This window comes from Cucurbita moschata, unplaced genomic scaffold, assembly GCF_002738365.1.
Source record: "Cucurbita moschata cultivar Rifu unplaced genomic scaffold, Cmos_1.0 Cmo_Scf00013, whole genome shotgun sequence".
Taxonomy (NCBI): domain Eukaryota; kingdom Viridiplantae; phylum Streptophyta; class Magnoliopsida; order Cucurbitales; family Cucurbitaceae; genus Cucurbita; species Cucurbita moschata.
Window position 1 is genome coordinate 3596300 of NW_019268529.1, and position 12205 is coordinate 3608504.

At 37.0% G+C, this 12205-nt stretch overlaps 1 long non-coding RNA gene across 5 annotated transcripts in view; it reads right to left on the minus strand.

Annotated features, from left to right (window-relative positions):
• Positions 1-7883: 7883 nt before the first annotated feature.
• The window catches only part of LOC111451403, a 6628-nt gene continuing 2306 nt past the window's right edge, over positions 7884-12205 (minus strand). The window contains exons 3-7 of one of the 5 annotated variants that reach the window (XR_002711978.1): positions 9672-9948; positions 9487-9539; positions 9271-9359; positions 8828-8893; positions 7884-8571 (exon numbers count right to left, since the gene is read on the minus strand). This is a non-coding gene — a long non-coding RNA (uncharacterized LOC111451403). Of the gene's footprint in view, positions 8572-8657; positions 8894-9270; positions 9360-9486; positions 9540-9671; positions 10039-12205 lie in introns of those variants that run through there. The other 4 variants (XR_002711979.1, XR_002711977.1, XR_002711975.1 and 1 more) reach the window with 4 other exon arrangements.

Genomic DNA, 12205 nt, shown 5'->3' on the forward strand with positions numbered 1-12205 from the left:
CACTTCATCTGCATCACTAATCAGTAAAATTTTTGCATACATTTTTCAATGATCGCACTCCCCACAAAAACACTACATAACCAACTTGATTACCCCACAAAATCGTGCATCTATTTTTCATACACCGCATTATGAACAAGCGAAAATGCACTCAAAGTGCTGCAACGGACATACGTATGAATAGAACTCCATTTAAAAGAGAAATCCGCAGACCCATGTCGAAAAAACTGAGAAATTATGACGTTGAAGGTTAAAGAACTTCTGGGGATGATGCATTTGAAGACGCTGCTTAAGCTTTGCAAATGGAAATTGGGGGTGGGGTTTGGGAGTAAGATTGAATGAGCTTATATAGTGAAGGTCAGGGGAGAAAAATTGGAAGTGTGTTCTAAGAAGATAGGCGTGAAGCTTATTAATGGCACAAGAAACTGGCGAAGAAATCGGGACTTCGTCTAATATGAAAATGGTGAGGGCTCGAAATCAAAAGAATGGGTATTTGGTAACTTTACGTTATTAGCTCAGAGGTAATTTTGTCATTGGCACAATACCGTTATGACGGTTAAAAAGCTACCGTTATGACGGTTAAAAGGCTACCGTTATGACAGTTAAAAAGCTACAGTTATGGTCGGTTTAGCAAACAAGGGCAGATTCGTCTTTCAAAAAAGGATTTTATTTTAAATATTTTTAAAAGCTTATTGTTTTCTTTTTAGTTTCTGAATTATTTTAGAATCTTTATCAAATTCTTTAAATGAAAAGTTGATTTATGGAGCTTTTTTATTTTATTTTTAATTATTTTTAATTCTTTTAATAAGAAACGGACTTAGGTCTTGTTATTTCTATTTTTAATTTATGCAAAATAAAAGCATTTTTTTTTTCAAAAACGAAAATTAGGGTCATGCTAATTGGAAACATAGATAATGTTGAGACTCAAAGTTACGTTGAGAGACCTTGGCCCGAAGTCGAGGCAAGGTCGAGCCGAATGACTTAGATTCTGCACAAGTTGTGTTTGGTCGACGAAAACAAACATCGCCTAAGGTGCAAGGAAGCCACAAAGTCAGACAAAAAATGAATATGAGGCGGGTTCCCTTCAAGGCTTGTCGTGAGCACGTCAAGATTATGGCACACTCGGTTGAAAATGTACAACCGTGACATTAAGCATTAGATAATTTATCTTCGAAATATTTGGTAAGAAATTGCTTATGTTGAATTGTTTCAATTTGTTTTAGTTTTTAATTGTTATGCTTTCACATTATTAGTAGAAGGAACGTTAAAAGTAACATTTCTTCTCATAAAGCCATTTTCTTAGGAGGATTAAAAAAATTGAGAAGCCTTGCAAAATAGAAAGGGAAATGAAAATCCCCACCTTACAAAAAATTGTACTTTTCATTCGTTTCGAAGTGCAAAAAAAAAAAAAAATCTACAACCAAAGCTTAGATGTGGATCTCACAATTCCACGTTGGCTGAGGAGGAGAACGAAACACTCTTTACAAGGGTGTGGAAACCTTTTCCTTAGCATACGCGTTTCAAAGCCTTGAGGGAAAGCCCGAAAGGGAAAGCCCAAAGAGGACAATATCTGCTAGCGGTGGGCTTGGGCTTGGGCCGTTAGACTAGAAGTGACTTCGATGAAAATATCTTCTCTGACTGGAATAGTTAAGCTGCCCATTGAGTGACCAAAGCCAAATTCTTCAAATCTCTTAAGCAAATCCTGAAATGAAGGTTATTTCAAGTATGATATAGGAACAATATAGCGTTTATTAAGACTCTCTCCTACATAAACCGCAAAAAAGCCTTTAGGAACCTCCAATGATGTTGATATTGTTTTCTTTCACTCAAAATGCACCATTGAAGAACTTTCTTTGTGAGAATGGCATTCCGTAAACGGATTACCATGGCGGTTTTTCGTTCTTGGTTCGACGAAACTCTTTACATAACAAACAATGAAGAGAAAATTGCAGACTTGGGTTGCTTTCAACCATGAGTTTACATCTATATTTATATCGATAGATCGGTGGAAGAGGATGATATCATTATTGAAGTTCTAAGGCAATGGAGAAAGAAGCAGGAGCAGAGTTCACAAGGGTTTCACATGGCTTTGTCTTCCAACTTGCGGTTCGGGATCGGCCGAGAAAGTAACAGAGTCTTTGTTTGGTCCTAAACAAATTTCCTACAGAATCAGCCATAACCCAAATGAAGGAGAAGATAGGGAAGGGAAAGCTGGGTGGATGAGTGCCTTAGATGTAGGCGTGCAGTTAGGTGGCTCTTGGGTTATAGAGGGAGGGAAGGGAGAGGCCAAATATGTGAACGTTGTCTAAAGAAAGCAACTGGGAGTGGGGTGCAAATCGAAAGCAAGCCAAAAGAGACAAGTTTATGGGCTAACGTTGACATACAAAAGCAACAGAATGCAGATTCTCTTTCATGTCATTGAATGCTAGATGATTTTTTACTGTTTTTACTGTTGATTCCATGTAAAGTATATTTGTCACTGATCTCAGCACCTGTTTTTATGCATAAAGTGAAGCAGTAGAAGAATCAGAAATACAATAAAGCAGAAAGTTGGGAACTCAGGGTGGGAATTTGTGAGATCCCACGTCAGTTGGAGAGGAGAACGAAACATCCTTTATAACGGTGTAGAAACCTCTCCCTAGTAGATGTATTTTAAAAACTTTGAGGGGAAGCGCAAAAGAGAACGCCCAAAGAGGACAATATCTCCTGGTGGTGGACTTGAGTTGTTACAAATGGTATCAAAACCAGACACCGGGAGATGTGCTAGCGAGGAGGTTGAGCTTCGAAGGGGTGGACATGAGGCAGTGTGCCAACAAGGACGCTGGGCACTGAAGGAGAGTGGATTGGGGAGGGGTCCACTGGGCCCTGAAGGGGGGGTGGATTTTAATATCCCACGTCGGTTGGGAAGGTGAACGAAGCATCTTTTAGAAGGGTGCGGAAACCTCTCCCTATCAAACGTGTTTTAAAAACTTCGAGGAAAACTCTGCATAGACTAAAAAGTGATTCGGTGAATTAGCAGTAGTAAACGCCACACGATTTCCTGATCAATGGAGGATGAGCTAAGAAATAACCTTGGCTGTCTCTCCAAATAGAGAATTTTGAGAATGATTAAGATCGGAGGAAGATATTTAACACTAGGAAATGCAAGGAATGGCTCTTAAAAAATTTTTAAATGCTATTAAATGCATTAAATAAGTGGGACATGGTGTGACACTTACTTGTCTGTTGAGCCACATGGATACTTACCAAGAGCACGGTAGTAAACGCCTTTGTGTATTTGTCAAAAACATAGCAAGTCTGCAAGTTCTCGGAGAACAACCTGTATTTGTCAAAAACATAGCAAGTCTGCAAGTTCTCAGAGAACAACCTGTATTTGTCAAAAACATAGCAAGTCTGCAAGTTCTCGGAGAACAACCAGCAACAAATCCACTTAAAACAAGGAAAAACTCCATTTTTTTTAATTGTAAATGGATGGCCTTAGAATAGTGGATTCGGCTATGAGACATCTCTAAGTATTCTTACAAGAAACAAATTGATCTTTAAAAGATGTTATAAAATTAGAGCCAATTTAACATGTTGCATGTGCCCCCTAGAACCATATGAATATGATTCTACAAAAAGACCGTTTTGCATGGAAATTAAGATACATGTGAGATCCCATATCAGTCGGAGAGGAAAACGAAGCATTTTTTATAAGGGTGTGGGAAACTAGTAGACGCATTTTAAAAATCTTGAGGGGAAGCCCGAAAGGGAAAGCCTAAAGAGGACAATATCTGCTAGCAATGGCCTTGGGCGGTTACAAATGGTATCAGAGCCAGATACAAGGCAATGTGCCAACGAGGAGGCTAAGCCCCGAAGAGGGGTGGACACGAGGCGGTGTGCCAGCAAAGACGCTAGGCCCCGAAAGGGGATGAATTAGGGGGCCCCATATCGATTGAAGAAGGGAACGAGTACCAGCAAGGACGCTAGACACCAAAGGGAGATGGATTCTGGGAATCCACATCGATTGGGGAGGAGAACGAAACATTCTTTATAAGGGTGTGGAAACCTCTCCCAAGAAAACGCGTTTTAAAAACCTTGAGGTGAAGCCTTAAAGGGAAAGCCCAAAAAGGATAATATCTGCTAGCACTTGTGCAAGGAGAAATGTATCAATAAAGAGACAAATATATCAATAAAGAGACGACTTCATGAATGTATTACAGAGAGAATATTACCCATTTCAAATGTAGTGATTAGTGAAATGTAATATGTAGTCCGAGTCGAGACAAATATACATGAAAGAAATTGTGTACCTTTAAAACTAAAAAGATTAGACGGAGATGTCATGTTTTGATGAAGCTTCGTGCTACAAAAATAAAAAGCTGAAGGCAAGGCTCTTTTCAGTGTCTCGACAACGTCTACCTATCTTTGCCCCATCTTCTCTAACAAGAATCTTATTAGCTATTATCTTCAAAGCCCTGAAATTAAAACTCTTGTCAGCTAATATCATCATGTTTCTTGAAAGACAAAGGAAGGTTCCCATGACATGAAATAAGTAGAAGAGAAAACCAGAGTGACCACAGCACATGATCTTGTTCTACCATGCTACCCTTCAATGTCAAACATAACTACAATACAAAATTTAGTCGGCTAATACTAGATATTTTCATCTGTTTAGGAATTACACCAAAAGTCACAACTAAAAACAACTCCAGATTTGATCCTATAATGGTTTTGTTTGAATTTGGCTGTTGAAGCCACGTATGTGTAATGAATAGTGTCATAGTTGAATGATCTAACTTGTGATGCAATCAATAATACTCTGAAACTGTTTGCATAATGAAGTCCACGTAGAAAAATGAAGCTAGGATTTATATGGTCCTAGATTGCTCAACACCAGTCTGTCATAAATATCTAGAGAAAAGAATGCAAATGTAGATTAAGGATGGAAAATAAACCGTTCATATAAAAATACAATCTCAAATATAACATGAAATGAAAATTGAAATGACAAAAATTTGGAGTACCTTTTTTGTATTTTGCAACTTGAATATTTTCAAGTAAAGAGAAGAATTTTCATGGAATAAGTCTCTTCATTTTCTAAAGACAATATATTGAATTTTGTATACATCATCTGGGGAGGCAGTCTATCTCTCCCACAAAAAAGTGTATAAAGACAATATATTTGATCCTCATAACTAATCAGGCAAATATATCTTCTTTCATGACTCGTTCAAACGAGAGATCAGACGAATAAATGTATGATCGCTGCAAGGAATAGTGAGGCCTCCCATAGGATGATCATAACCAAATTCTTCTTCAACTTGATTTAGCAGGTCCTTGAAAAATGGTTCGTTCAAGTAAGCTACTGGAATCAAAAACCGCTTCTTTTGGCTTTCTCCTACATAAACCGCGCAATAACCTTTGCGGATTGCCGAAGATCCATGGTGGGTTGTTAGAGAAGAAAGTCTAAGATTTTGCATAGCATTAACCATTTTTTCCAAGCGGAAACCCATGGTTGTTCTTCCCTCAAGAAGAAGTCAGAGTCGAATTTAAGAATCTAGAAGTTGCACGATAGCACTTTGAGAGAGAGAGAGAGAGGAGATTTGAGTTGCATGGGAATTGAAAACAAGTATGTATATATAGACTAAAAAGGGAGACGTGGCCACTAGCTTGATCTAAGAAATGAGTGGTGACTAGCGAGACATCTATGAATGGGGCCAACTAGGAGGAATGTACTTGTGAAGTCTACTGTACCACATACTTGTGAAGTATAGTGACGCATATTAGTTTGTAACCGTCCAAGCCCATCGCTAGCAGATATTGTCCTCTTTGCATTTTCTCTTTCGGGCTTCCTCTCAAGGTTTTTAAAACGCGTCTACTAGGGAGAGGTTTCCACACCCTTATAAAGAATGTTTCGTTCTCCACCCCAACCGATGTGAGATCTCACATATAGTGTACTCTAGATAACAATCTTCATAACAATCTTCAGCTACTTGGAAAATAATATTGGGATAACAAACTCACCTAACATTTTGGGAAAACCAGCCAATGGAGGACCCGTTCGAGCTGAAAATTGTAGCGAAAACTTGTTAGTTATGTTAAGCACATTACAAAAGCGATCGATAATCGCTTTTGTTAGAGGCATGCTTTAGACATAGAAACTGTTCCCCTAATTCTTTGTCTTACCAACATATAACAAGGAGGCACACTCATTTAATTGCATATTTTGTTTCTGTCTACATGGAATGAAGGCCTATCTAATTAAAAAATCTAAACCAAAGGGCTGAAGATATGAACAAAACAAAGTTGGTAGCTAACCTTTGGTGACATATCAGTACAGCTGTTGGAGTCTCACAAACCAAATCCATAAGCCTAAACGACAAGGAGATTCAAGATAATAAGAACAAAACTAGAAGTGGTGAAAAATTTACCTGATGCAGACAGTTTGGCCAACTTTGGTTTCTTTTCCACATTCTCCTAGTCATAGTAGAATGTAAAAGCATTCAAAATCAGAGCGATTTTTCTCTTTGAATTTCATCAAGGTTTTCATATTATCTTTTGGATGAATAGATTTATTCTAAGGAAGAAAAAAAATGAGGCTGATGTCTCACTAAGGTATTCAAGAGGGATGAGAGCTAACCTTTACCTTAGCAGCAAGTTAGAAAGATAACTTTAATGTATCCCCACCCGAACACACAGCTTATGTCAACTTTATGGAACTCCCATGTGCTGACATCGTATCTAATCTGTGAGATCCCATATAAGTTGGAGAGGAGAACGAAACATCATTTATAAGAGTATGGAAACCTCTTCCTAATAGACGCGTTTTAAAACCATGAGGCTAATGACGATACGTTACGGGCAAAAGCAGACAATATTTGTTAGCGGTGGGCTTGGACTGTTACAAATGGTATCGGAGCCAAACACCGGGCGGTGTGCCAGCAAAGACGTTGGGCCCCCAAGAAGGGTGGATTGTGAGATCCCACATCGGTTGGAGAGGAGTGTGGAAACCTCTCCTTAATAGACGTGTTTTAAAACCATGAGGCTGAAGGCGATACGTAACGGGTCACAGGGGACAATATCTGTTAGTGATGGACTTGAGCTGTTACATAATCGATTATCGTGCCATGACCAAATAGGTTTCTTTGACATTGAAACTGTGAAAATCTTGCTGCGTTTATGTGAGGGAAATCAATTTCGATCTCCATTATCATAGTGTCTAGCAGTGTTGTCAATGAAAAAAGAAAAAGAAAAGGAAATCACTTAGATCAAGGGGTTAATGGAAACAGGCTCTACTATTATTACACTTCCATCCTAATCGTTTCACTAAAAAAAGCCCTGCAGGTCCATCCATATCAACTGGCATGACAGTTGATCAAAATAGATTTGAATACCTGTACAAAGAAATATAAGAATAACCAGAAACAATCATTTTAACATATAATTTACCAATACTAATACAATTATTATCTGCTTGATGTTACCAATACTTGTACAAAGACAAGGAACTGAAGTTTTTATATCAAAGGCCACAAAAATATTAATAGCAAAAGAAAAAGTTATATGCAAGAGAATGATACAAGATTTACATGGTTCGTGGACTATGTTCTAATTTATGTAGACTTTATATAATCTAATTTCTAGTAACAAGATGATATTACACCAGTCCTACGAAACTATTTGTCGAATGAAGTTCATGCAGAAGAGTCGCATTGGTATATATCTACTTTTATGCTAACAAAAAGGAATGCACAGAAGTTGAAACGAAGAGAGAATACGTAAAGAGAAGAACTTGAATGAAATAACTTCATTTTCTAAAATTTGTATATGTAATCCAGTACACATCATTTGGGAAGGCATTTTATCTCTCCCTCAAAAAAAATGTATATAAGAATGGTACTATCTAATCTACAAGATTGTCTAACTAATATTCTCGTTCACGCCTAATTCAAATGAGAGAGGAGATCAATGAATTTATCATCACTGCAGGGAATGGTGAGACCTCCCATAGGGTGATTGTAACCAAATTCTTCTTCAGCTTCACTGAGCAAGTCCTTGAAAAATGGCTGATTCAAGTATGCTATTGGAATCACAAACCGCCTTTGGCTCTCTCCTACATAAACTGCACAATAGCCTTTCCGGACTACAGACAATCCTTGGTCTGTTGCTAGAGAAGAAAGTCCTAGATTTTGCACAGCATTTACAATTTTTTCCAGACGAAAACCCATGGTTTTGTTATTCAGAACAGAAAGTAAAAGAATTTAGAATTGAAGAAACTTGAGGTTTCCCAATAGCAATTGAGAGAACGAGAAAACTTTGTGGGTGGTTGAAAGTTTGAGATCTGAGTTGCTTGGGTCTTAAAAACAAGTATATATATAGAAGAAAAATGGTGACGTGGGCAATAGTTTGCTCTAAGAAATGAGTGGTGAGAAATCTCTGAATGGGACCAACCAGAAGGCAAGTACTTGTGAAGTATACTGTATCACATGGTCCTGTCTCCCATTATCTTCAGGAACTCAGGAAATAATATTGGGTAAACAAAGTCACCAAACTTCTTGGGAAAATCAGCCAGTAAAGGACCAATTTTAGCTGAAAATTGAGGCCAAAGTAAAAACTTGTTAGTTATGCTAAGCACGTAGCATAAGCAAGTTCATGACTTTTGTTAGAGATATGCCTGAAACATGAAAACCATTTCCCTTTTTTTTTTTTTTTTTTTTCCTTGTCAACATACAACAGGAGACCCATTTAATGGCATAGATTATTTCTGTCTATATGTATTGAATATAAATCTAACTTTTTAAAAAAAATTCTAAGGTATCTGGCTGAAAATAGAACAAAACCGAACATGGCAGCTAAGTCTTTGCCTTTGTGATACATCAGTACAGCTATTGGAGTCCCACAAATGATGAACCTGAATGAGACAGTAAGGTAGATCACAGTCAGAAGTAGCAAAAAAATCTACTGTTCTTGATGCAGATTGTGAGAACCTACTTTTGTATTCTTGTTTTATTTTTTTATTTTTATTTTTAGTGTGTTTCAAACAAGCCTATGTGAAGTTCACATGAAAGCTGACCTACATTGTTTACTCATAATGAGTGGATATTGGCATATTACATAAGATTCTTTTTAAATCGAATAAGCATCTACATAGGAATCAAGCATCTTTTCTTCAAAAATTAATAAAGATACAGAATAATCATTTCCAAGAGTATTTCTTTTGAAATATCATCATTCTCAAGAGTCGGTTAACTGAAGAATATAAAAACATCAAAGATGGTGCAAGCTTACTCCGACAACTTTCAAGGTTTAGTACGGTGTTGGTACACCAGATAAAAATTGTTGCTTATGGAAGACATGTCATGTAGAAAACGTACTTCCTGTTTCGTAGAGCACCAATAGATACGAACCGCTTGAGTAGTGATAATGTTGCTAATGGAAGAATCAAAGAGGATTTGAAATGCTTATATGAGAACTAAAAACAATTAGTTGTGCATAGTTGAGTACCTTATGTACAAAACAAAATGTATTTGGGAAGGTCTAGGCCCCGAGAGGTGTCACTATAAAAATGAAGATTATCAATACTTCTATTTTCAAGTCGAGTCCATGAAGTGTAATGGCTATAATATGTGTTTATAACAGAAAAGAAAAGTAAATAACCCTTATGCAAAAGAAGAAAAAAAAGAGAAGACCTTGCATGGAATGAATTGTTTTCATTTTCTAAAATTAGAATATGAAGTTCTCTATACATCATTGGGAGAGGCATTTCTTTTATCTCCACCTACAAAAGAGCATATATAAGAATGGTACTATCTAGTTTATTAGGCCATGTCTAACAAATACATCTTATTTCAGGACTCATTCAATTGGGAGATGAGATCAACGAATGTACCATCGATGTAGGGAATAGTGAAGCATCCCATAGGGTGACTGTAGCCAAATTCTTCTTTGGCTCGACTTAGTAAGTCCCTGAAAAATGGTTGATTACAGTAAGCTACTGGAATCACAAACTGCTCCCTTGACTTTGTCCGATGTAAACTGCACAATAATCTTTCCAGACTATTGAAGATCCGTGGTTTGTTGTTAGAGAAGAAAGTCTAAGACTTAGCACAATATTTACAATTTTCGCCAAATGAAAACTCACAGGTTTGTTCTCCACAAGAGGAATTCGAATAATTTTTAATTGAAAAAACCTTGAAGTTGCACAACAGCTAGAGAGAAAGCTTGGTGACTGGTTGAAAGTTTGAGATGCAAGTTGCATGGGGATTCAAAATCATGTATGTAAGTTGAAAAGGGTGATGTGGGTAATAGCTTGCTTTAAGAAATGAGTGCTAGATATGTTTGAATGGGGCCAACTAGGAGGCAAGTGCTTGTGAAGTCTACTGTATTGCATGATCCTGTCTAGGTAATAATCTTCAGCTACTTGGGAACTAATATTGAGATATCAGTCACCGAAAACCCATGGAGGACCCATTTGCGTAGAAAATTGTGGCTTGGTGATAGTTCGTTTATTATGTTAATCACATACCTTAAGCAATAGTCATCACTCTTGTTACGGACATGCCTAAGACATCCAAGACATCTCAACCATTCCCCTCATTTTGTGCTATGCCAACATAGAACAAGGAGCACACTCATTAAATGGCATAGATCCTTTCTGTCTAAATGAATTGAAGATTTATCTGATTAAAAAATCAAAACCACTTGGATGAAGACAAGAACAAAACTAATCTTGGAAGGTAAGCCATTGTCACAACAAGAGGGAAGCGATAGCCATCACTCTTGTTAAAGACATGCCTAAGACATCTAGGACATCTCAACCATTCACCTCATTTTGTGCTATGCCAACATACAACATGGAGAAAACTCATTAAATGGCACAAATTTTTTCGGTCTAAATGAATTGAAGATTTATCTGATTAAAAAATATAAACCATCCGGCTGAAGACATGAACAAAACCAAACTTGGAAGGTAAGCCTTTGACACAACATATAAATACAGCTATTTGAAGTCCCACAAAACAAATTGAATGAATCTAAACTACAAGGAGATTAGATTATAGACATATGTGGATAAAAATATACATGATTGTGGAATTATGTCTTCTTCCTTTTTATTATTTTTTATTTGGAACAAGCCTATGTGAAGTTCACATGAAAACTGACCTACAATGTTTGCTTAAAATGAGTGGGTATTTGAACATTAAATGAGATTCTTTTAAGAACAATAAGAAACTATGCATGAATCAAGCACCTCTTCTTCAACAATTAATTAAGATGCCGAAAGTCCATTTCCATGGCTAATGATTTTTTTTGAAAAATTACTAGTCTCAAGTTCTGGATTAACCTCATAATGTGATAACATCAAAATTGTGCAAGCTTGATTCAATAACACTTGAGGTTGAGTACAGTGTTTGTAGGTCGAGATATAATTGTTTCTTAGGGCAGATAATTTCATGTAGTAGGATACGCAAATTCCTGTTTGGTGGTGCATCAATGGATATAAACCAGTAAAGTTGTGATGTTGTTACTAGTGAAAGAGTTAATTAGGTAGGATTGGAAGTGCCCACATGAGAACCAAGGAAATTTATGATACATAGTCGAGTATCTAATGTACTTTCGTGGTGGTCTAATTTGTTAGCTATGCATTGGGCCAGTGATGCGGAACAAGTGATCAAAAGTTTCTCATCAAATGGTTTTCCTTTTTGGTCTATCTATATTCTTGGTCACAGCTTTTGGCTTTCTGTTTTCCTAGACCACTTGTTATCTACTCTATTATCTTCCACTCAAACTAGTGGGTCTTTGCTACCAGAAGTCAGGCCAAATGAGAAAAAAAGTATGTTCCAACCAATTTGGCAAGTCCACGAGATCCTTGGATAAAGTAGGACTAGCAGACTCCTGTTTTGATATTATTTCGTTCTCACCTAGTCTTTCTCACTCTATATATAATTCAAAACCCATTAACAACCACTCTCCCAACTCAAATCACAGAGAAATTCCCATCCAAGTATATAGAAGTTTCCTAGTTCAAATCAATATCAAGCATGCTACCACCTAGATTTGCTCATTATGCTTTCAACTCAAGCAAAATTGAATATGAGAATCTGTTTGCCATCAATTCTTCGCAACATCAAACAAATTCTCAAACACTGAGTGCTTCTACCCAAAATAAGTTTAATAATCCCCAAAGATGAAGTTGCAGTTTTTTTTTTTTTTTTTTTTTTTT